The following is a 25,233-nucleotide window of genomic DNA, read 5'->3' on the forward strand; positions in this document are numbered from 1 at the left end:
CCATGTGGGACCTTGTCAAAGGCTTTGCTGAAATCCATATAAACTACATCAACTGCACTACCCTCATCTACACACCTGGTCACCACCTCAAAAAATTCAATCAAATTTGTTAGGCATGACCTCCCTCTGACAAAGCCATGCTGACGATCCCTGATCAAACCTTGCCTCTCCAAGTGGAGATAGATACTCTCCTTCAGAACTTTCTCCAATAGTTCCTACCACTGACGTGAGACTCACTGGCCTGTAGTTCCCTGGCTTATCTCTACAACCCTTCTTAAATAGCGGAACCACATTAGCTGTTCTCCAGTCCTCTGGCACCTCTCCCGTGGCCAGAGAGGAATTAAAAATTTGAGTCAGAGCCCCTGCGATCTCCTCCCTTGCCTCCCTCAGCAGTCTGGGACACAACTCATCCGGACCTAGAGATTTGTCCACTTTTAAGCCTGCCAACACCTCTAATACCTTGTCACTCCCTATATCAATTTGCTTAAGAACCTCACAGTCTCTCTCCCCGAGTTTGATACTTTTATCCTCAATCTCTTGGGTGAGGACGGATGTGAAGTATTCATTCAACTCTCAAGCGATGTCCACTGGCTCCACCCATAGATTGCCCCCTTGGTCCCTTATGGGCCCTACTCTTTCCCTGGTTATCCTCTTCCCATTGAAATACTTATAGAATATCTTGGGATTTTCTCTCCTTTTACCAGCCAGAGCTTTCTCATATCCCCTCTTTGCTCTCCTAATTGCTTTTTTAAGCTCCACCCTGCACTTTCTGTACTCCACTAATGCCTCTGCTGATTTGCTTCTCTTGTACCTACTAAAAGCCTCGCTTTTCCTTCTCATCGTAACCTGAATATCTCTGGTCATCCATGGTTCTCTGGGCTTGTTACTCCTTCCTATCACCCTAGAGGGAACATGTTGAGCCTGTACCCTCCCCATTTCCTTTTTGAATGCCTCCCACTGTTCCTCTGTAGATTCCCCCACAAGTAACTGCTCCCAGTCTACCTTGGACAGATCCTGCCTTATTTTACTAAAGTCCGCTCTCCCCCAATCCAAAACACTTTTTTGCAACTTGTCTATTTCTTTGTCCATAACAAACTTAAACTGTACCACGTTGTGGTCGCTATCGCTAAAATGCTCGCCCACCACCACCTCAGCCACCTGTCCGGCTTCATTCCCCAGAATTAGGCCCAGAATTACAGAAGGATGCAAGAAGTATAGAATAGTCATAATGGGGGACTTCAGTTATCTTAGTGTAGACTGGGATGGTTAAATTGTAAAAAGCAAAGATAGGGAGGAATTCCTGAAAAGTGCGCAAGAGAACTTTCTTGATCAGCATGTTTCCTGTCCAGAAAGGAATGAAGTTGTGCTGGATTTCATTCTGGAGAATGAAATGGGGCAAATGGAGCATGTTTCAGTAGGAGGTGCATTTGGGGAACAGTGATCTTCTTGCAGTGTGTTTAGAATGGTTATGGAAAAGGACAAGGAACAATCAAAAAGGCAAGCAACATTCCCACCACACAATTGCCCAGTGAAAACCATCTCTAACAAGAGAGAATCTAACTATCTCCCCTTGACATTCAATGGCATTACCATCACTGAATCCCCCACTATCAACATCCTGGGGATTACCATTGACCAGAAGCTGATCTGGACCAGCCATACAAATACTGTGGCTATAAGAGCAGGCCTGAAACTAGGAATTCTTCAGTGAGTAACTCACCTCCTGACTCCCCAAAGCTTATCCACCATTTAAATGGCACAAATCATGAGTGTGATGGAATAGTCTCCATTTGCCTGGACGAGTGCAGCTCCAACAACACTCAAGAAGCTTGGCACCATCCAGGACAAAGCAGCCTGCCTGATTGGCACCCTAACCACCATTTAAACATTCAGTCTTTTCACCACTGCCGCACAGTGGTAGCAGTGTGTACCATCTACAAGATGCACTGCAGATCACCAAAGCTCCTTTGACAGCACCTTCCAAACCTGTGAGACCTGGGACAAGGGCAGCAGATGCATGGAAACACCTCTACCTTCAAGTTCTTCATCAAGCTACACACACAGTATCACAGTCCTAACTTGGAAATATATCACCATTTTTTCACTGTTATTGGGTCAAAATTGTGGAACTCCCTCCCTACCTGCACTGTGGGTGTACCTACACCAAATGGACTGCAGTGGTTCAAGAAGGTGCTTCACCACCACCTGCTCGAGGGCAATTAGGATGCACAACAAATGCTGGTCTTGCCAATGATGAACAAATAAAAACCAAGGGCTGAATTTTATGTTGATTGGATGGGTACGCACCCGACCCGATTAGGCATGAAATCGCGGGTGATGGTGTTGGATAGGCGTCCTGACATCGTCCCGCACTCGCGCGATATTTCAGTCGGCAGGCGCACGTGGGAACTGCACCCGCCATCAATTAAAACGCCACTTAAGGCCATTAAAAAGGCAATTGACCAAGATTTCACGTTGCATGTTCGCGCTCATCGCACGGGCAAAACGGGCAGGCAGCCAACCAACATTTTCACAAACCTCATCCAAGGGCGGGATTTAAAGGGTCAACAGCATCACCAGTGTGAGTAGTGAGCAGGTTTGGAGATAGTTTGCTGCTGGTTGCTTATTGGTACTTGGCAGCTTCATCTCTGTTCGAGGCTTCATTTCCAAGCTGCATGCAAGAACTAATTGGTGTCTCCAAGGACCCCGGAGGATTTTGACCGTGTGGACCCTTCCAGGTATCAGACAGTCTTCTGTTATCCTGGTAATGGGGATTGTGCTCTCCGCTGGTGGCACCTCCTCTGAGGAGGAAGAGAGGGGCAGAAGGGAGAGGAGGCCAGGTGTCCCTATGCAGCTTCCAGGGGAGGGACCTGTGGGAGGAGAGATGCAGGCACAAGGGGCACAGGGCCAGCAGGTAGTCCAAGGCAGAAGTGGCCGCAGAAGATGCCACTATCCTGCTGCCAGGGTATACAGGCGGCAGTGCAGCTACCTCAAATGTCCGAGGTGCAATGCCGAAGGAGGGTCCGCCTTTTGAGGGAGACAGTGACTAGATTATTAGGCCTGAGATCAGCTCCGACTATGTGGGTGGACACCCCATGCCAGTGGCTCTGAAGGTCACAGGAGCCCTCAGCTTCTATACCTCCGGCTCTTTCCAGAGGTCAGTGGGGGATCTGTGTGGAATCTCCCAATCAGCTGTCCACAGTTGCTTCAAGCTGGTGACAGAAGCTGTGTTCAGGCAGTAATGACATTTATTCATTTCCATATGGACGAGGCCAGCCAGGCTGAGTAAGCCAGAGGGTTTGCAGCTATTGCTGGATTCCCCCATGTCCAGGGTGCCATCGACTGCACACATGTGGCCATCAAGGCGCCAGGGGGTCAGCCGGGTGCCTTCATCAACAGGAAGGGATTCCACTCGGTGAACGTGCAGATACTTTGTGACCACAAGACGCAGATTCTGCAAGTCTGTGCAAGGTACCCTGGCAGCTCCCATGATGCTTACATCCTGAGACACTCCCAGGTGCCGGGGCTCTTCAGTGCCCCAGCCCGACTGGATGGATGGCTGCTGGGTGACAAGGACTATCCATTGAAAAGGTGGCTCATGATGCCTCCCCGCCACCCAAGAACAGAGGCAGTGCAGCGTTATAATAGGAGTCCTGCCTCCACAAGGGTGGTGACAGAGAGGACCATAGGTTTTATGAAGATGTGCTTCCGATGCCTGGGCCATTCAGGGGGTGCACTACGATATCCCCCAAAGCGGGTGTCACTGATAGTGGTTGCATACTGCACTTTCCACAATCTGGCACTGGCACGGGGGGAGCCACTGGAGGAAGAGGATCTTGAGGCAGCTCCACAGGTCACAGAGGATGAATTAGAAGAGGAGCACGGTGAGGAGAATGCCGTAGGCATGGAGGCAGATCTCAGTAACCTCCAGGGAGGCAGGGACGCCTTGATCCAACGCTTCTTCAGCCAGGCTGCCAAAGATCCAATCCCACATCATGTCAGGGCTGCTGCCTCCATCCAGGATGTCCAAAATGCCCCTGTCATGTGAACCCAAAGTCCACTCAGTGCCTGTGTAATAAAGTTTAGAGCCACTCATGTCCAGAATTACATACTGGCGTACCCTGCACCAAAAATAAAAGGTGAAGCATGCTTAGGCCATCACAACTAAAGCAAATTTAGTGTTACTGTCACATTCAAATCACATTGCCATTACCATTACTGGTGTTGATATCCACCAGCAGACATATAAACCAAACATAACTGAAAAGAAGATCACCCATGACCAGTCCCTCTTGTGCTCATGGTGTCTTAAACTTATGTTTACAAGTCCTATGTCTTGGTGCACCCCCCCCTCCGCCCCCCCTCCTCACTGGCAGCAGCACTGGAGACAGCCTGATGACTCTGGTGTGTAGTTGGCCTTGATGACCTTGGCGGTCGTCCTCTGGCCAGTGGAGCCTGTGCTGGCCCCGCCTGGGAGGGAGCGGCCAGTTCCACGTTTGGCATCTCTCCAGTCATTGCAGCCTCATCAGATGCCACGGTCACTGGCGGAGCAGCTGCTGCCGTCATCTGGAGCGCCCTGAGAGGAGCCCGTCGAGATAACAAGCAGTTCGTGTGCCAACATGAGGTCGCTGTAGACCTCCCTGCTCACCATTGATGGACGGGCACCTAGCTGGGATGCTGATTGCCTCATCCTTCTCCCACACTGGCACTGACCACCTGAGGTCATTTCCTTTGTGAGGGCTTGCAGGTCCGAGCGCATCCCCAGGAACCCCTGAGTCTGTCCCTGGAACCGCCTCTCCATGAGAGTCGCCACTCTCTCAATGGAGGAGGTAGTGCTTATGCTCCATATAGACTCCTCCACAGCAGAGACAATGGCATGCATACCCCCATGGATCTCCGCCAGATCTTCCCGCACATCCTGCTGGACGTCCAGCATCTGCTGCCTAATGGACAACTCCAGAGTCTCATCAGCTGCCTTTGACCCAGCATCGTCCTGATGTCTGGCAGTCCTCTGACTGCCAGTGCCCTGGGCGCTCTCTGCCTTAGCCTACACCTCAAGCGAATGTGAAGTGCCCTCATCAATGTGCACCGACAACGTAGCCAACTATCTAACACCCACCGAGGTGCTGGTATCTGTGCTGGTGCCTGGTTCGGAGAGCAGGTGTGACAAAGGAGCAAGTGAAGCCCAGCACCCCTCTGGCATCAGAGGTGGTTCTTCGGGGTCCAGACAGTGAGTGTGTGCTGGTGAATCAAAGGGAGAACAGGACATGTCATTAGTTAATGTCATCGCTGTCACTGTGCGTGCCAGGCGCCCTGGTGAGACAATGGAGATCTGTATCACGGTGCCATCATCTTTCAATGAACAATGGGGACTCCGGGTTTGAGGCTCACTTTAATAACAGATTACACTAGAATGGTTGCACAAGCTGAAGCTCTCACCTCTGTGCACTGCGCTCTTACCTTCATGACCTGCCTCTCCATGATCGGTTGCTCCAGGGCACTCTGCTCGAACCTGGTTAGCAGCAGCAGGTTGGCCGGGCCTCTGCATGTCTGTGACCTCTCCAATTGGTTATGGTTTGCCTTCTCCTGAAAGGACAGAGGAACGTTGATTAGTCCACTCTCTACCCCACCTGAGGAACACCTTGCAATGCACACCCGAGTCGTAACCCTAGAGCTGCAAGGCACTCAGTTCAAGCAGCCAGGGCTCAGCCCCTTGGTCAGCTCCGGTGTCATTGACAGTTGGCACTCAGACTCTAACATCCCTGAGCTCCATGGGGGACAGCCAGCCCTTAACACTTCAACACACTGATCCATGCCAACATGATATGCACTCTTCCTGAACACAGCAGGTCATTGAACCTCTTGCACTGCACAACGTCATAGCTGCTGACCTGCACTGTCACCTCCTCCCATGCTTTCTTTGTCAGGTGTGGTGGCCTCCTCCTTCTGTCCCTTGGTACGAGGTTGTCCCTCCTGGCAGCAACCTGCTCCAGGAGCACGACGAGGCACTTGCCTGCAAAGTGGGGGGCCGAGTGCCCACCTGACCTGCCCTCCCGCCTGGCGTCTCCAGCCACTGCTGAGGCCATAAATACCATCTCTGCAACGCAGACTGTATGCTTCTTCACCGGCAGCCTTCAATGGGCTCCTGTGCCGGTTTTAGACTGGCCGCTGGGTCACCATTGGACCCGGCGCACGACACACCCCCGCCCAGCCCTTCCGACCATTGGGAAGCCACGTTTCACGCTGGGTGGCCAGCTGGCATGAAATCGCGGTCGTGCGCCTGTTTCTCGGCCGCTCCCGGGCCCGCCAATCGCGCCCGCCCACCGGGCTGAAAATTCAGGCCCAAGTGTGAGGTAATATATTTTGGTAGGAAGCCACATAATTCCTTCTAAAACAAAAATCTAAATTGGGTAGAGGAGCAAAGGAACTTAGGGATACAGATACAAAAATCACTAAAAATATCAACACATTAATATGGCCATAAAAAACAAAGAAAATACCAGAGCTCCTATCTAGAGGAATGGAACTGAAAAACAGAGAAGCTATGTCAGAGAGGCCTGAAGCTTGCCAGCCTGTCTTTGGGCCATGCCACGTGCCCTGCTATTTGGGAAAATACAACAGGCAGCCTTATCACCCACCAGGAAGCTTCCTAACATTTTTCTTTACACATGTGTGCACAATGAAAAATTAATGAATTTTTTAAAAATGAGGGGGAAATAAAAAGTAAATGTTTGCTTTAGACCTTAATTCTGCCATTAGCCAATTTCTCCATCATCCCCCAAACATGGCTGTCATCCCCCCAGGGAACATGAACCACAGCTTGGAAACCACTGCTCAACAGCAGCTGCATTATAATTAGGAGGCAATGAAGCACCTGAAATAGGGCTCGGAATGTAACTGAGGCTGATTCGTGCCCAAATAGTTTTAGAATTGGGAGTTACTAACTAGCCAGCTTGGTTGGGCAGGTATTACAAGTCATTCTGAAGGTCACAGGCAGAGAAATCTCATGCTTATAAAGGAACTGATGAGCAACTCCCAGAAGTGTCTCCTTCATTAGGCGTGTGAGGAGGCAGCTTAATACTGGATTCCATTGACCGCGCACCCCCCCCCTCCCCCCGCCCCCACCCATGCCCCCCTACCTTCTATAGCTTGCATTGCTTAACATTTGCAGGAACTCCTTCATCTTTTTTTTGCATGCTCACAGTGAGTCTATGCACACAGTGGGCAAGGACAATTCGCACTTTGGGTAGAATTTTAACCAAGGCACGCCTTTGCCGACAGTGGAACAGGGAAAGGGGAGGCGATGGTGTTGTTGTTGGGCTAGTAATTCAGAGGCCCAGGGTAATGCTCTGGGGAGCAAATGGCAGATGGTCAAATTTGAATTTAATAAAAATCTAGAATTAAAAGTTTAATGATGACCATGAAACCATTGTCGATTGTTGTGAAAACCCATCAGGTTCACTAATGTCCTCCCTTTAGGGAAGGAAATCTGTCGTCCTTACCTGGTCTGGCCTATGTGTGACTGCAGACCCACGGCAATGTGGTTGACTCTTAAATGCCCTCTGAAATGGCCTAGCAAGCAACTCAGTTGTATCAAATCGCTACAAAGTCACAAAAAAGGAATGAAACCTGATGGACCATCCGGCATTGACCCAGGCACTGGAAACGACAATGGCAAACTCAGCCCTTTCTACCCTGCAAAGTCCTCCATATTAACATCTGGGGGCTAGTGCCAAAATTGGGAGAAGTGTCTCACAGACTAGTGAAGCAACATAGTCATCCTCATGGAATCATAGCTTACAGATAATGTCCCAGACACCACCATCACCATCCCTGGGTATGTCCCATCCCACCGGTAAGACAGACCCAGTAGAGCTGGCGGCACAGTGGTATACAGTTGGGAGAGAGTTGCTCTGGGAGTCCTCAACATCGACTTCTGGACATCATGAAGTCCCATGGCACCAGGTCATACATGGGCAAGGAAACCCTCTGCTGATTACCATGTACTGTCCTCCCTCAGTTGATGAATCAGTGCTCCACAATGTTGAACACTACTTGGAGGAAGCACTGAGGGTGGCAAGGGCACAGAATATACTCTAGGTGGGGGACTTCAATTCCATCACCAAGAGTGGCTCGGTAGCACCACTACTAACCGAGTCCTAAATAACGTAGCTGCTAGACTGGCTCTGTGGCAGGTGGTGAGGGAATCAACAAGAGGGAAAAACATGCTAGACCTCATCCTCACCAACCTGCCTGTTGCAGATGCATCTGTCCACAACAGTATCGGTAGGATTGACCACCACACAGTCCTTAAGGAGACGAAGTCCCGCCTTCACATTAAGGATACCCTCCGTCGTGTTGTGTGGCACTACCACTGTGTGAAATGAGATAGATTTTGAACAGAACTAGCAACTAAAGACTGGGCATCCATGAGGTGCTATGGGCCGTCAGCAGCAGCAGAATTGAGCTCAACCACAAACTGTAACCTCTTGGCCTGGCATATCCCCCAATCTATAGTTACCATCAAGCCAGCGAATCAACCCTGGTTCAATGAAGTGTGCAGGAGGGCATGCCAGGAGCAGCACCAGGCATACCTAAAAATGAGTTGTCAACCTGGTGAAGTTACAACACTGGACTACATGCTTGCCAAACATCATTAGCAGCAAATGATAGACAGAGCTAAGCGATTCCACAACCAACAGATCAGATCTAAGCTCTGCAGTCCTGCCACATGCAGTCGTGAATGGTGGTGGACAATAACACTGCTCAGTGGTGGAGGACGCTCCACAAATATCCCCATCATCAATGATGGGGGAGGACAGCACATCAATGCAAAAGATAAGGCTGAAGCATTTGCTACCATCTTCAGCCAGAAGTGCCAAATGGATGATCCATCTCAGCTTCCTCTGGAGATCCCCAGCATCACAGATGCCAATCATCAGCCAACTGGGTTCACACCATGTGATATCAAGAAACGGTTGAAGGCACTGGATAGTGCAAAGGCTATGGGGCCTGACAATATTCCGGCAATAATACTGAAGACTTGTGCTCCAGAACTTTACACACCCCTAGCCGAGCTGTTCCAGTACAGCTACAACATTGGCATCCACCCAGTTATGTGGAAACTTGCCCAGGTATGTCCTGCACACAAAAAGTGGGCAAATCCAACCCGACCAATTACCACCCCATCAGTTTACTCTCCATCATCAATAAAGTGATGAAAGGGGTCATCAACACTGCCATCAAGCGGCACTTGCTTAGCAATAACCTGCTCACTGACGCCCAGTTTGGGTTCTGCCAGGGCACTCAGCTCCTGACCTCATTACAGCCTTGGTTCAAACATGGACAAAAGAGCTGAACTCCAGAGGTGATGTGAGAGTGACTGCCCTTGACGTCATGTCCACATTTGACAGAGTGTGGCATCAAGGAGCCCTAGCAAAACTAGAGTCAATGGGAATCAGGGGGAAAACTCTCCGCTGGTTGGAGTCATACCTAGCACAAAGGAAGATGTTTGCGGTTGTTGGAAGTCAATCATCTCAGCTCCAGGACATCACCGCAGGAGTTCCTCAGGGTAGTGTCCTCAGCCCAACTGACTTCAGCTGCTTCATCCTTGACCTTCCTTCCATCATAAGGTCAGAAGTGGGGATGTTTGCTGATGATTGCACAATGTTCAGCACCATTTGCGACTCCTCAGATACTGAAGCAGTCCATGTCCAAATGCAGCAAGACCTGGACAATATCCAGGCTTGGGCTGACAAGTAGCAAGTGACCATCGTGCCAAACAAGTGCCCGGCACTGACCATCTCCAACAAGAGAGAATCTAACCAACGCCCTTTAATGTTCAAAGGCATTACCATCACTGAATCCCCCAATATCAACATCCTGGGGGTTACCATTGAACAGAAACCGAACTGGACTAGCCATACAAATACTGTGGCTACAAGAGCAGCTCAGAAGCTGGGAATCCTGCGATGAGTAACTCACCTCCTGACTCCCCAAGGCCTGTCTACCACCTACAAGGCACAAGTCAGGAGTGTGGTGGAATGCTCCCCAATTGCCCGGATGAGTGCAGCTCCAACAACACCCAAAAAGCTTGATACCATCCAGGACAAAGCCACCCGCTTGATTGGCACCCCATCCACAAACATTCACGCCCTCCACCACCAACACACAGTAGCAGCAGTGTGTACCATCTACAAGATGCACTTCAGCAACTCACCAATGCTCCTTTGACAGCACCTTCCAAACTCATGGCCACTACAATCTAGAGGGACAAGGGCAGCAGATAGATGGGAACACCACCACCTGGAAGCCCTCCTCCAAGTAACTCACCATCCTGACTTGGAAATATATCGCCATTCCTTCACTGTCCCTGGGTCAAAATCCTGGAACCCCCTTCCTAACAGCACTGTGGGTGTACCTACACCACATGGACTTGGAAGTGCATAGTAAAATCGGGCAAAGTCAGCATGGTTTCATCAAGGGGAGGTCATGCCTGACAAATCTGTTCGAATTCTTTGAGGAGGTAACGAGTAGGTTAGACAAAGGAGAGCCAATGGATGTTATCTACTTGGACTTCCAGAAGGCCTTTGACAAGGTGCCGCACAGGAGGCTGCTCAGTAAGATAAGAGCCCATGGTGTTAGAGGCAAGGTACTAGCATGGATAGAAGATTGGCTGTCTGGCAGGAGGCAGAGAGTGGGGATAAGGGGGTCCTTCTCAGGATGGCGGCCGGTGACTAGTGGAGTTCCGCAGGGTCAGTGTTGGGACCACAACTTTTCACTTTATACATTAATGATCTAGATGAAGGAACTGAGGGCATCCTGGCTAAGTTTGCAGATGATACAAAGATAGGTGGAGGGACATGTAGTATTGAGGAGGCGGGGAGGCTGCAGAAGGATTTGGACAGGTTAGGAGAATGGGCAAAGAAGTGACAGATGGAATACAATGTAGGGAAGTGTGAGGTCATGCACTGTGGTAGGAAGAATAGAGGCATGGACTATTTTCTAAATGGGGAGAGAATTCAGAAATCTGGAGTGCAAAGGGACTTGTGAGTCCTAGTCCAGGATTCTCTTAAGGTTAACTTGCAGGTTGAGTCGGTAGTTAGGAAGGCAAATGCAATGTTGGCATTTATTTTGAGAGGACTAGAATATAAAAACAGGGATGTGCTGCTGAGGCTTTATTAGGCTCTGGTCAGACCACATTTAGAATATTGTGAGCAATTTTGGGCCTCGTATCTCAGGAAGGATGTTCTGGCCCTGGAGAAGGACCAGAGGAGGTTCACGAGAACAATCCCAGGAATGAAAGGCTTAACATATGAGGAACGTTTGAGGACTCTGGTTCTATACTCGATGGAGTGGGGAAGATGTTTCCATTAGTAGGAGAGACTAAGACCTGAGAGCACAGCCTCAGAGTAAAGGGAAGACCTTTTAGAACAGAGATGAGGAGAAACTTCTTTAGCCAGAGAGTGGTGAATCTATGGAATTCATTGCCACAGAAGGCTGTGGAGGCCAGAGCATTGAGTGTATTTAAGACCGAGATAGATAGGTTCTTGATTGGTAAGGGGATCAAAGTACGGGGAGAAGGCGGGAGAATGGGGTTGAGAAACTTATCAGCCATGATTGAATGGCGGAGCAGACTCGATGGGCCGAATGGCCTAATTTCTGCTCCTACTTCTTATGGTCTATGGTCTTATGCAGTGGTTAAAGAAGACAGCTCAGCACCACCTTCTCAGGGGCAAATAGGGATGGGCAATTAATGCTGGCCGAGCCAGCGAAGCCCACATCCTGTGAATGAACGATTAAACAAAAAAAAGTTGTTGCCACTTCCACTCTCTTGCTTTTTGCTGGTTCCCACATGATTACAATTAAAATTTGAAGTGCTGGTGATGTACACAGGAGACACCTGTGATCAAGCAATAGGAAAGCTTTTCAGTAGTGAAATCTGCCATCAGCTTAATGCAGCAGGTACTGGTGGGCCATAAAAAGCCCCCTGGACAAATAGGGAGGCTCTACATCACAGCCACAACCTTCCTGCCCAACTCCATTGTCAATAACATGAGACTTATTAACTTTAATTACATTTTTCAAGTTTAAATTCCACTTGTAAATATTTCACAGCACATTGGTTTCACTTTATTCATGTGTGCATCATTGTTATTTGTTGAGACTAGCTTAGTCAGAGAGCTAAATGTACTGGCACGCCGCATGGCTGGCACACAGTGATGGTTACAGGGGAATTATGGACATTTCTTTATTGTGGAAGAAACAATATTGTGTTTTTGCATTCACTTTTTATTGAATGTTCTTTTAAGTGTCCAGTGTTGTACACTCCACTCTGTGAGACACGGCTGAACTCGCAGCTGACCCTCCCTTCAATGCATTGTAAAGGACATTGTCCGAGATCACTCTCAGTGGGGGGATAATTGAAATGTTGTAGGTGAACTCAAAACCCTGTTAAGAACTCTGACAGCCAACACACATGTGGGCAGTGCTGACACTGCATTAACACCTCATTTTCTTACCTTGACTGACTGTTCCCACCATCTCTCACCACATCCAGGATGCCTGGCCATTCCCACTTCGTTCCTGCATGCCCAGACCCCACTCCACAACTTCCCTCATCACTGACTCTTGCTGGTCCTGAGCCTCCAAACAAGCTGCCTTTCCCCTGCTCCCTTTCCTTATGTCGCAGAAAACTGCTGACCTCAGACACAACTACACAAAGCCAACTGTTGCATATCACCTTTAAACAAACATGAACCAGCTGCCACGAGATTCTCGTGCGCCACTGACTTTATCATGAAGGTACGACATAATTACAAGAAGTTTTAATATAAAGAGTAGTCATAGCATGTAAATGTATTACAAATTGAGAAACCGCCATGGAACGGCGTGAGGTCTGACCCACCACAAACACACTGCTGACTTAATCTCGAAATTTGAACCTGCCATTGGGAAAGTGAAGTTACCCCCCTAATTAAGTTAGCCCTCCTGCCTGCCATGTTTCCCACTCTTGCAGGCCACACAAAACTTTCCTCTTTGTATAATCGGGGAATCAACAGTCCATTTCACACAACTCCTGAAGTTAACGTAGAAAAACATTTCAAAAGGCAGAATTTTCTGGGCAGAATTTTGCCCTCGTTAGGCTGGCGCGGTGAGTGGGCCTGGAAGCAGTCATGAAGCCGACTGCCACCCGCTATTGGGCCTTGACATAGAATTCACACTGGCTGACCAATTAACGGCATGGCTGACAACCTCACCTGAACTGAAATTCAGTGCAGGAAGAGGATAAATAATCTCATCCGCTCTGCCAGGGTAAATCATCCTTCAATTCCCTCCAATATCAAACTCTCATCATGGCATCATGTACTCAAAGGGCTACTGTCTTCAAGGGTTTCACATAACCATTACCAGGGGACATATATTACCACTGATTGACTAATGGAGTCTATCACATCGCCACCATCCCATCTATCACACTGTGCACTCTCCAACCTCAGACCTGCTGGGGAGGGCTCACTGCACACAGGGTACATGAATCTTTGCTAATCTGTGCTCCATTACTTCTCATCACATGTCTTTTTGTTGTCTTCATCCAGGCCAAGCTTGCTCACAACAGGTGGGAAAGAGCACAGACTGGTCAGGGGGAGGGACGGCTGACATAATTGCCCTCAGTGAGTCCAAAGAGGCTGCAGCCGGGATCGCTGGGCAGGACAGGGATCGTTCCTGTGGGGAAGGGGAGATCGGATTGTCTCAGCAACCCAGTACAGATCACAGCTCCATCAGTTCATTACATTATGACAATCACAGTGAGTGATATGCTGCTTATCAGCTAAAACTCTATTCTCTATCATATAGGAACCAGCAGATCGAGGCACTTAAGGATGCCCAACGTAAGTCCCAGCCCACTGACCACGTCTGAAGAGGAAGCTGAGAAAGAACTGTTTCTGCGCTCACTCACACCCTCCACCAGCACAGAGACACACACCTCAGTGAGGCATAGCTCGGGCTCACCAACTGGAGAATGCCTCATCTACACATCCCCACAGCAGACGGAGGCAGGGGCAGCCCAGGTCTCCGGCACTCGGAGGCCTGCTGGAGACCAGTCACCTGCTTGGTCCAAGTAAGATGATGAGTCTCTGTGAGTGGCCGACAGCTCAATGCTGCAGCTGCAACAACAGGCAGTGGAACATCAGGCAGAGGTTTGGCAGTCACTCGGCAGACTGGAGCAGAGGATGGGGAAGCCCTTCCGTGTTCTGTCTGATGTCATGGCTCTGACATGCGAGCACCTTGAGGTCACTGTGGGAAGGTTGGTGATCACCATGGACAACTTGTACCACCAGGTATTGCTGGATTTGCGCTCGTCCGTGGACTCACCTTCATGATGTAGGCGACAGGGTGATGAGGCACCTTGACCTCCCTCCAGGTGCACCATCTCCTCAAGGAGTCAGGGTGGGGCCCTCAGGCACCCACAGGGAGGATGAGCATCAGCCAGTCGCCCCAGGGGCCTCCTCCCAGGACACTCCAAAGGTGCCCAGCCGTTCAGAGTCCCCTCCGCTTGTGACCCAATCCACTCCAGCTGCTCAGTCTGAGGACCGAGCATCTGCCCCTGAGCAGGTGACCCTTATCAGGCTCGGCCCTCCGGGCCTTGGACCACCAGAGAACGTCTGCCAAAGTCATCACAGACATCAGGATGTAGCAGTCAGCGGGCTGCCTCCACCTCTGCTGCAGATGTCAGGGCTGCACAAGTGTAATGCTTGGGTTAGGTTAATTAAGAAATTTTGAAATCACTTTTGGATCATGGGTGTGCTACCACTGTAAAGATATTGCAATTTTGTAAATAAATTTGATGTTTCTGTGAATGGCTTGGTCAACTGAAGGCGTTATGATTATGTACATTTGAATCCTCCTATTTCAAGGTTCATTCACCCTCCCAATCATTGATAGTCCCTCTGTGAGCCTCACGTTCTTGCAATGTCAACCTCACTGAAGATAGTCTCCACTCCTTGCGTGATGTTAGGGAGATGTGTTAAAATCTTTATTAAAAGTGTGTGATTTATGTGCTTCTAAACCTCCTTCCTCAAGGAAGACCATTATGTGAGGGCAGCTCATCAGCCTTGTTTGATTAGTGGATGTTGTGTCTCCTCAGTGGGAGTGACAAAGGACAAGACATGGACAGGAGGAGGAGATCCCTAACCATGTCCTCATCTCACTGGCCACTGTAGTTTCTTAAGTATGTGGTGATGACTGCTTTAAGTCACTTTTTGCATCGCTCTTGTGTTGAGTGGACTCACTTCCCAGAGTGAGCGTATACAGGGGGCACCATGGACCTTTGTCGAGATAATGGCCTGGTGTATCATGAGGCTAGAAGGTTCAAGTGTCATTGCTGGACTCATTCTCAATTCGAATGCTTGGAAATCCCTTGAGATGAAAGGGAATGGCATTCAGGGCCAGGAGGACTGTAGCTATCTCCCCTTGCCTTCACTTTACTCTTCCTGGAACCTGGCTGTGATTAAAGTGTCATGGACATGTCTCCCACGTCTTGCTTCCTCTTTGGCATCATCTCCTTCAAACTGACCCTCATCACCCTCTTGAGATTCCTGGTCCTACTGTTCTGTCCTCCGAAGAGCTCTCATCTGCCTCCATTTCACCCTCTGGCAAGGGGTCACCACTTTGCAATGCGAGGTTGTGAAAGGTGTAACACACAGCAATAATGTGGAAAACCCTATCGGGAGTGTACTGTAGTGAACCACCTGAGTGGTCCAAACATCTGAAACACACCTTCAGAATCCTAATGGCCTGCTCTATTAGGGAGCATGTGGAGCTGTGAGCAGATTTGCACCCCTCCTCATTACGACTTTGAGGGCGACGCACTGGTGCCATCAGCCAGTGTTTCAGTGGGGACCCCGTATCCCCAAGCAGCCATCCCTGCAGATATTCAGGCCCTTTGAAAATCTCAGGCCCTTGGGAGTGACTCTGGATGTAGGAGTCATGGCAACTCCGACGGTACCGTGCACAAACATGCAGTATGTGCTTCCGGTGATCACACACCTGTTGTATATTGATGGAATGATAGCCCTTGCAGTTTATAAACATTAGGGCCTGCTGCAATGGAGCCCATATAGCCATATGGGTGCAGTCTATTGCACTCTGCACTCTAGGGAAGCCTGAGATGGCGGTGAAGCTGGTGAGCCTTGCAGCCTGGCTATCTTCATCCAGAGCAATCCTGACATAATCATGGGCCTTCCTGTAAAAGGCATCTGTGACTTTCTTTCAGCATCAATGTGTTGCAGACTATGAGATGCCACACAGGCCCCATGGGGATCCCTGGAACAACCCACAGGCAAAGAAATTGAGCATGGCGGTCACCATTAAAGCCACTGGCAGGGGATAGCCTCCAACTCCACAGGGCATTAGGTCTTCATGAAGAATGTGGAAGATGTGATCTGCCATAGCTTGGGACAAGCACAGACGTGCCCAGCATTATCTCTCACTCATTTATAAATAGTCTTCTTTGGTATACTCTTGGTCTGGCAATTCACCTCTGTTCTCTGGGTCTTTCCTCATGCCCCTTTTGTTCTTGCTCTGGTTCCCCTTGACCCTGGACATCAGGCGGGGCCTCCTGGTGGAGCTGTGCTCTGCATCGCCTCTCCTTCCTTCACCTCCTCCTGTGCATTAGGACCCTCAGAAAGGTAGCATTGAGCCGTGGATCATTATTTATTTTTGCCTTTGTTCCAAAATGAAACATTGAAGTCATTAATGAGTAAAGAGTTAACATATTGAAGCCCACAATCTCTTACCTATAGTGACTGTAATGGTCTATAGTGGTTTCTGCCTTACCTGCATTGTCACTGATGTTGCCTTATCTTTGAGGCATGACCACCCACATAGAGATGAATAAGATGCCATCCCTCAAATGTAACATCTGAATCCCTCATTGCTAAGAGAAGGTTTGAATGACAAGTGCCTGCTAACCTGTCTCAGTGCTGCAATCTCTGACCTGCCATTCTAATTAACAATAAGTTGCTGATGATTAACAACTGGATGCCCTTTGGCTCGTCAGGAATGCCAATTCTGGAGACCACGTCACTGGCCTCCATTAATGCAATGCCATATGTGCTGCACCTGTACCTACTCCCTGATTGCCTGCATTCCCAAATGTTACATTCTGATGTGTTAATGCTGATATGCAACGAATGTGATGTTAAGCCATTGATTTATGAGTATTCCTGTTGCAGCGCTGATAAAGGTATTGGCTTCCAATGGCTTTCTTCGCAGTGAGGTCTTTCTCCTTTCTCTCTAATCAGACTCCAGTTTAATTTTGCAGCACCAACAAGTTAGGGGCACCCCCAGAAAGGGCCCCCTCCTCCAGCAGTGCACCCCTCCTGCACAGTCTCAGACCCCTCCTGTTCAGATTCACTTCCACTTTTGAGTTACAATTGCACAATAACTCCAGTCGAGCAAGATGGTGGTTCTGCACTACCATTTCGAAATGAGTTTCGACGCTTCCTCTCTCACTGTCCGTGTCCCAGAAATCTATCTGGAACCTCACGGTGTGAAGGTAGAGCTCCCTCCTGATATTCTCCAGCCTCCCCCAATAATACTGGATCCCACAGTTGTTGTGGTGGACATTCCTACTCTCCTCCCTGAGCCCATCACTACTGATGCGTCCATGACCAATGTGGACCTCTACCTTCCCATCTAGAGCCTGTGTGCATGGTCACTTACCAAGGTGAAGCCCCCAGCCCCCCTGTATAGCTTCATATACCCCCAACCCTTTACTATGGGGAGAATCTTCGGCTTGGCAAGCAGGGGAGGGGCCCACTCGCTGAGGCATAAAACAATGTGGGGTGACATCGGGCGTGTGTCCCGACGTCACCGTGCGACATTTAGACTTTCAGTTCGGCGGGCGCACAGCCGACTCAGCTGCGTGCCTGCCGAACTGTCAAAGGCCTATTAAGGCCATTTAACTAACAATTAAAATAATTAATGGAGCTGCCAGTCCAACCTTAAGGTTGGTGGGCAGGCGAAGAGCCCAGGTGGCCTTTGCATTTTTCATGGAACCTCACCCATGGGCGGGATGAGGTTTCATGAATGATTTTAAATTTCTTTATAATTTTTATTGAAATTAATGCACATGTCCCAGCTCGTGTGACAGTTTCACATGAGGGGACATGTCATAAAAAATTTTTCAACACTTTATTGAACTGTTAAAACTTAAAACTAATCTCCCTCAGGCACCTCTGTGCCTCAGGGAGATTTCTGCGCTCTTTCGCGCGCATGGGTGAAAGTGCACACTCCCGACCCAGGGAACCTCCCCCCGCCCGCATAGGGAGTGCACAGCGCATCTGGGTGCGCGTCACGCTGGGCGGGCCTTTATTGGCCCGCCCATGTAAAATGGTGGCGTGGACCTGATTGGTGGCACTGATCAGGTCTGTGCCCGCCTGCGCCCGCCCCCACCCCTGCACACCCCTCCCGATGGGGAAAATTCTACCCTATGTGTTCCCCAAATACAGGCGGCAGATGCCTCCCATTAACATCACCATACCATCTGCAGCCCAGTACAGAGACAGGCAAGCCCATGGACATCGATTGTGAGCCAGCGCTGCACACCAAACTGTGCATTATTCCCATTGAGCACACGGCCCTTGCCCCTCCCTGGAATGGGAGTATACCGTGCTCCCAATGATTACCCCTGTAGCACACCCACTGCACCCCATCACTGTCTCCACTCTCTCTGACTGTTGACTGTGAGGTTCACAGAGCCCCGGGAATGTCTCTACTCTCTTACTCCTGGTTGCAAGCCCCAGGCCAAGACTTTGACATTTGCAGAGTTTCCTATTGTCCTCATGACTGTCTCCCTTCCCAAAACCCCACCCCCTTATGAGTCTGCATGTGAATCATCCCTCTTGTGGCACAATAACAACCACCCACACCCCCGTTCCTATTCAATAGTCTGCATACATCCCCTCTCATTCATACATGTGGTATCCCTTTCACCCCCTCGTTTGTCAGTGTTTCAGTTACCCTTGTCGGGCTCCAGGTTCCCATCCCTCAGTCTAACCTCTGTCTCCCATCATTCCCCCTCTTCCTCCACCTCTTTGCAAAGCCTGCCTGCCCCTCTGCCTTCCATCATGTCCCCTTGCCCCACCGACCACTTGCAAATCCTTAGTCCCTCATTGCACCCTGTGTGTTCCCGCTTCCCCAGCCCACGCCCCCTTCAACCCCTTCACCGGTCAAAATGTTGCTTCTGAATGCTCAGCCCTGCATGAGTACCACTGTACAGTGCAGTCCTTCTGGACAATGGTGGCACCTGCCTGGGACAGATCACCCCTAAGCCCCCTGCCCCCAGGCGCAATACTGATCAGTGTCTGAAAGTTGAGCCCTGCCTGAGTACCGCTGCACAATGATGTCCTTGTGACTAAGGAGGCAAGAACCAGCAGGAGACCCGCCCTACAGCCTCAGCAGTGTGGCATTCCACTGGCATTGCAACGGGACCAGTGCAGCGCTATTGAGGTAGGCTACTTGTGTTGCACTCACCTCAAAGCCACGAGCGAAGTGAGGTCTGATCTGTGCACGCCACCACTCTTTTTTCACAGGAGATTCAGACCGATGTGATTTCCTGCTGCCATGATGCAATTGGAAGGCAGCACGTGATTCTGACGAGAAGCTAATTTAATGAGTATTAATTAATGAAATTAATGAAAATAGCATTCACACCACTACTCAGTGGGATACCTGACCCATTAATGAGCCATCGGGAGAATCACAAGCTATTTTTGCGCTGGCCGGGGTCCAATTTTTGGCCTCCCACTAAATTCTCCACTCTCTCCCACCATGAAACCCACTGCGGGGCCGGTTGGGTGAATACCACAGATGCTGGTCCAAAAAAGGAGATTACGGAAGAGTCACTGAGAGCTTGACCAAAGTAGTGGGGGTCTTGAAGAGGAGCAGGAGATAGAAAGGCAGAGAAGTTTAGGGAATTAGAGATTGTGGGGCCTGGAGTGGCCCCTGACAGGGATTGGTCGGGGAGTGGGGGGGGGGGCGCATGACTGGAGGGGAGGATGCAGAAAAAGCCAGAGAAGAGGAATGGAGCGTGTGAGGGGAGAGGTTATAAAGCTGGAGGAAGTAACTGAGGTAGGGAGGGTGAGGCCATGAAGGGGTTTAGACACAAGGTTGAGAATTTTAAATTTGAGCTCTGAAGTGAATGGGGAGGCAATGTAAGTCAACAAGCACAGTGTGAGTGGGATGTGCCATAAGATAGTATATGTGCAGTAGAATTTATAAGAAATAAGAAAGCGTACTTTTTAAAAAAATCTTACAAAATGAGTGAATCCACATCTCATTAAGGTACATGCCATTGGTTTGACAGTTAGTTATCCTGTGCCTTCATGAAACTTGGGAAGAAGAATTTGAGGCCAATGTGTCTCATATGTAAAAGGTATTTATGGTCTTTCTCTCAGTTTTTCCCTTAATTACATCAGGCTGACTACGCGTGAGTCCAACATTTGCAATTGTCAGATCTCATATGTTAAAAGTAAAATAATCCATTGTGATGGATTCTGCATCCTGTCCTAAATGAATTACTTCAAACTTTCACCTTTTACTCTGTTTGGGCATTAAAATAGGCAAATATCAGACTTTCAACTTGTTTGTTTAAATATTACATCCAAATCTAAGGAGGAGTGAATGTGAATATTTACAGGCAAATTCGGTGAATAAAAGGACAAATTTGAATTTTGATGATAGAAGATACAATCTACCTATGCAACAATTCTTTTAAGTGGCAAATAGAAGTTGGCTCTTTAAAGCATTCTTTTCTTCCATTTTATTTTGATTTTAATTAAACTAGCAAAGAATTATATTCACAAAAATGATAGAGAAAATTCAAGAACATGATGGCAGAGAAAAAAATCAAAACAAAAAGGTATTTTTCTATTCATCTGGTTACCTTAATGTCTGTTTAGCCATATCTCTATCTATCCATCTATTTATTACAGTAAATATGTAGGAAATAAAAAGTGCAAATCAAAAGCAAGGGAAGTGGCAAGAAAACTACCAAAGGAAAGTACCCTGGACTCATGAAAACAAATCCAAAATGATCAGTCAGGAGAATCTAGAAATTAAAGAACAATTGACCCAATTAAATGACTGAAGAAGACTTTTTGATTTTGTTTTCTGTTTATCATTTTATCTGCCCTTAGCCTGGTCATTAGGGGATGAAAATAAAAGAGCTCATTTTGACTTACTGTGGGATTTTGTGCTGCCCACCCAATCACAGCAGCAGCAGAACCATCTCAGCAATTGGTCCTCATGAGCATGTGGTCGGTGAGCTATAAGAGATGAATTGGTACTATGGGGCACATTACTGATGGTGGAGAGTGGGAAATCATTTTTACGCCGAGCTGGCTAACAGTGTGGAGCTGGATGTTGTAGGGGAGGAGGAATGGGGAGAACAATCCTGGAGAAGCGAGTATTTTCATGGGGCATGGATGAGGCTTACAAACTACCTGCAATGTTCATTTGCTCCTCATGCCCATTGTACAATGTTTAACTATTGACATTCTCAAATGTCATTTGCCCCCAAATGTGTACACAGCCCATACACTGCATTGGCCACTCTCCACTAAAAGCTCACTCTATATAAAATTATTATTATTTTAAAAACTGGTCAAAGGCTTTAAACTGATTGAAACCATGACTAGCTATGACTCACACAAAAGGAGTTTTTGGCCATCAGAACAGCAGCAACCTCGTTATCTCCAAAGAGGCACTAATATCATTGTGACTGCAGAGATCAAATCACTAGAGTTTGTTCAAGGCCATTTACTTTCTAAGGCCAAGCCCCCTAGCCAATGGAGACAATCCATCTACAAGGACAGAAGGATCCTGAAACCTCTGTTGAACTTATTAGTGGTTGAAACATTAACCATCTCAAGAATCCATCCTTTGTCTAAACCAAGGCGGAGAAGTGGGAGTCGTGTCACAAGACACCCTCCCCAAGCTGCTAGAACCTGTAATATTGCCTTATGGAGCTGAAAAAAGCAGACTACCATTTTCCATTTAGCAGGCAGCAACAGAAAAGGGCTCTGTCCAGGTTTTTGAATACCTGGCTCCCCACCTACACTGTTTTTTACTGGAACCTCTGAACTTCTGTATCAGCACCTACAAGACTAATTCATCTCTATGTGACCCTCCCACTGTGGAAGTCATCGCTACTGGATAAGTGGATCACCTGGCGTCAGCTTCTGCCTGCTAACCTCTGAATTGATATACCATTGGACTTTTGATTCTGGACTCTGGACTCGAAACAATAATTCTTATTTTGTCTGTGGTCTTTGCTCTGTAGCTCTTTCTTTCCCTTATCCCTCTTTTATTGTTTGAATGTACCAGGGTTACGTGGCGACACACCACCACTCCTGCGTTTTGAGTGTGTAAAAACAAACTAACCCTTTTAGTTCACCCTATCTCAAGTTTGCTGTAGGGTTATTAATAGAGAATTGGATCACACCAAAACCGAAGGGTTGGGGAAAACACGCCACCATAAAAAAAGGGAGAAATCAAAAATCAAAAACACCTTTCTGTTTACAGACAGGTGGTGAGAGGAGAAATCAGGACTATTTAAATTAAACCCCCTCCCCCGTCCATAACAACCATTCACACTGCACAGCTCCCCCGATACTCACTATCTAACTCAATCAACTGCTCACTAACCCAAACTCATTAGCTTCACAAAATTCAGCCTTTTCTCCTCATTTTGTTCATTTCTTCAAAATGTTTACTTAACCTAGCCAATCCAACATCCCAACCAATCATTCCAAGCTCCCATTATCTTCATCTCTCAAACATGCTCTGATTCAGTATTCCCTACCCTCTTCAACTATTCACTGCCCCTTTACTACATACTCCTCTGCTCCAAGTAACTACAATCTGTTAAACCCTCATTACTTTAATCCCCAAATGATTTCTTCCATGCTCCTTTTCAAAATCCTCAAAATTCTATCCCCTCTCTCCCAGACAACAAAGCTGGTATAATTTTCACTTTTGGCAATGGCAGAAAATGATGTTAGCGGATCAGCCATTCATCGTAAACCCTGTCTGACTATTCTTTCCACTGACTTTAATTCCATTTGCCATCTGTTTTTTGCCATCGGTGAAAGTGAAAATTGACCTAATTTGTTTGCTTACTATAAGCAACATTAAGAAAGACCCACTTCCTTTTAAAACATCAAGATCATTTTCAAATTGGGCAAAGGTGAAAAATAGGTGTCGCAGCAGATCGCCTGCTTACTCATTCTGCATCTCTCCAGATTTGCATTTCTATTGATTTTAAGTTAAAATCTTCTCCAATGACTTACTATCCACATTACCACTGAAGAACCACCAATGATATTGTAGAACATGGAATATATTTTGTCACATGTCCTGCGTCAAACTGCCTGTACTTCCCTGTCACACCTCTGCAGCACTTACTTTTAACATTAATGTCACACATTCTTAAATTTGTTTTATTATTGTTTATGAGTCAAAAATAAAAATTCGCAGTTCTGTTATCCCAAAATAAAGTTTGAGATTTTCGACATTGATTCTGCGAAAACTTAAGGACTTAAAGGAGAGACCACCTAATTTAAATAACACAAGTTGGCGCCTGTGCTGTGAGGGGCAAATCTCTGGTGCTCACCTTTTACAGGAGGCCAGCATTCCCGGTGTAAGGAACAAAAACAGATAATTTTGGACTTCAGAGGCATACGGACTCGAAACGTTAACTCTGTTTCTCTCTCCACAGATACTGTCAGACCTGCTGAGTTTTTCCAGCATTTTCTGATTTTGTTTCAGATTTCCAGCATCTGCAGTATTTTGCTTTTTTTTCCCAGTGTAAGGTGCTGGGTCAGGAACATCACAGAGATATGCGCATTAGCGCATTGATGAGGCTGAAATAGACAGGAAATTGTTGAACTTTACTGGGGTTCTGGCCTTGACCTAGATCTGGGTCCCTGGGCAGGCACTCCTTCTGTTGATTAACAAGCTGTTATGCCTGCTTTCACTCAGCTTTCCAGCCTTGCTGATGTTCTGCCAGACCTGGAATCTCCCGACCTGAGAGTCCTCCTCCTCTCTTACACTGATGTTTGGGGTATGTGGAAGAATGCACTATACAAGACCCTATAGAAACTGAACCAGAAACCAGCAAAATCCCAGCTCTTCAGTTGTACTCCTGCCTTCACTACTTGCACAAAAAGACGGAATTTAATGTACTCAATCTGGATTTGTGCCCAATTCTTCAATCTGCAGTCCTCACTTTGTACAAAGTTCACTCTGCAATTTATAACTCAAAGCCCCTTGTTATATCTTCTGTTTTCTGTTAATACCACCCGCATAAAATAAATAATTAAAGTTAAAATGGCAGCTGGATGCAATTATCAATTTTATATGCTATATTAGTAGGTTACAGAGTAATGCTGTTACATAGGGTGGAACTTTCCTTGCCCGTTGGCATCGGGTGTGTTCTGTGGCATGAGCAGACAATATGGCGAGAAGGCCAAAAATCAGTTTTACGACGTCGTGAAAGCAGTTTGCAATCGTCCGCTCAGCCAGTCAATGGCAGGCCACATTCCCAACATCAGATATCAGGAATCTCATTGTAACACATCTGCATATCATTATAAGGCCAGGCCACTGGAATCATCCCCCGACGCTGGATATTCCGAGCACGTTGGCGTGACTGCATGCCGATGTGTTTCACAACAGTGTTTATAAGGTGTGGCGAGCTGCACTTCAAGGGGAACTCAGAGGTGGGTGCACATTAACGATGTGCCGCACTCGCCAGGCTGTGGGGTTTCAAGGTTGAGGTGCCGCGCATTCAGGCGAAGGCAAAGGCAAGTCACTTTTTCTCAGCTGGCTGACAGTGCGGTGCCAGGGCAAGGGCTGCACTGTGGTTGAGGTGACTGTGAGGGGGGAAGGACTGCACAGCGGTTGAGGCATCTGTGAGGGGGGGAAGGGCTGCACTGCAGTTGAGGTGACTATGAGGGGGGAAGGGCTGCACAGCGGTTGAGGCGTCTGTGAGGGGGGAAGGGCTGCACTGCGGTTGAGGTGACTGTGAGGGGGGAAGGGCTGCACTGCGGTTGAGGTGACTGTGAGGGGGGAAGGGCTGCACTGCGTTGAGATGACTGTGAGGGGGGAAGGGCTGCCCTGCGGTTGAGGTGACTGTGAGGGGGGAAGGGCTGCCCTGCGGTTGAG

Source organism: Cetorhinus maximus, chromosome 3, assembly GCF_964194155.1.
Source record: "Cetorhinus maximus chromosome 3, sCetMax3.hap1.1, whole genome shotgun sequence".
Classification (NCBI taxonomy): domain Eukaryota; kingdom Metazoa; phylum Chordata; class Chondrichthyes; order Lamniformes; family Cetorhinidae; genus Cetorhinus; species Cetorhinus maximus.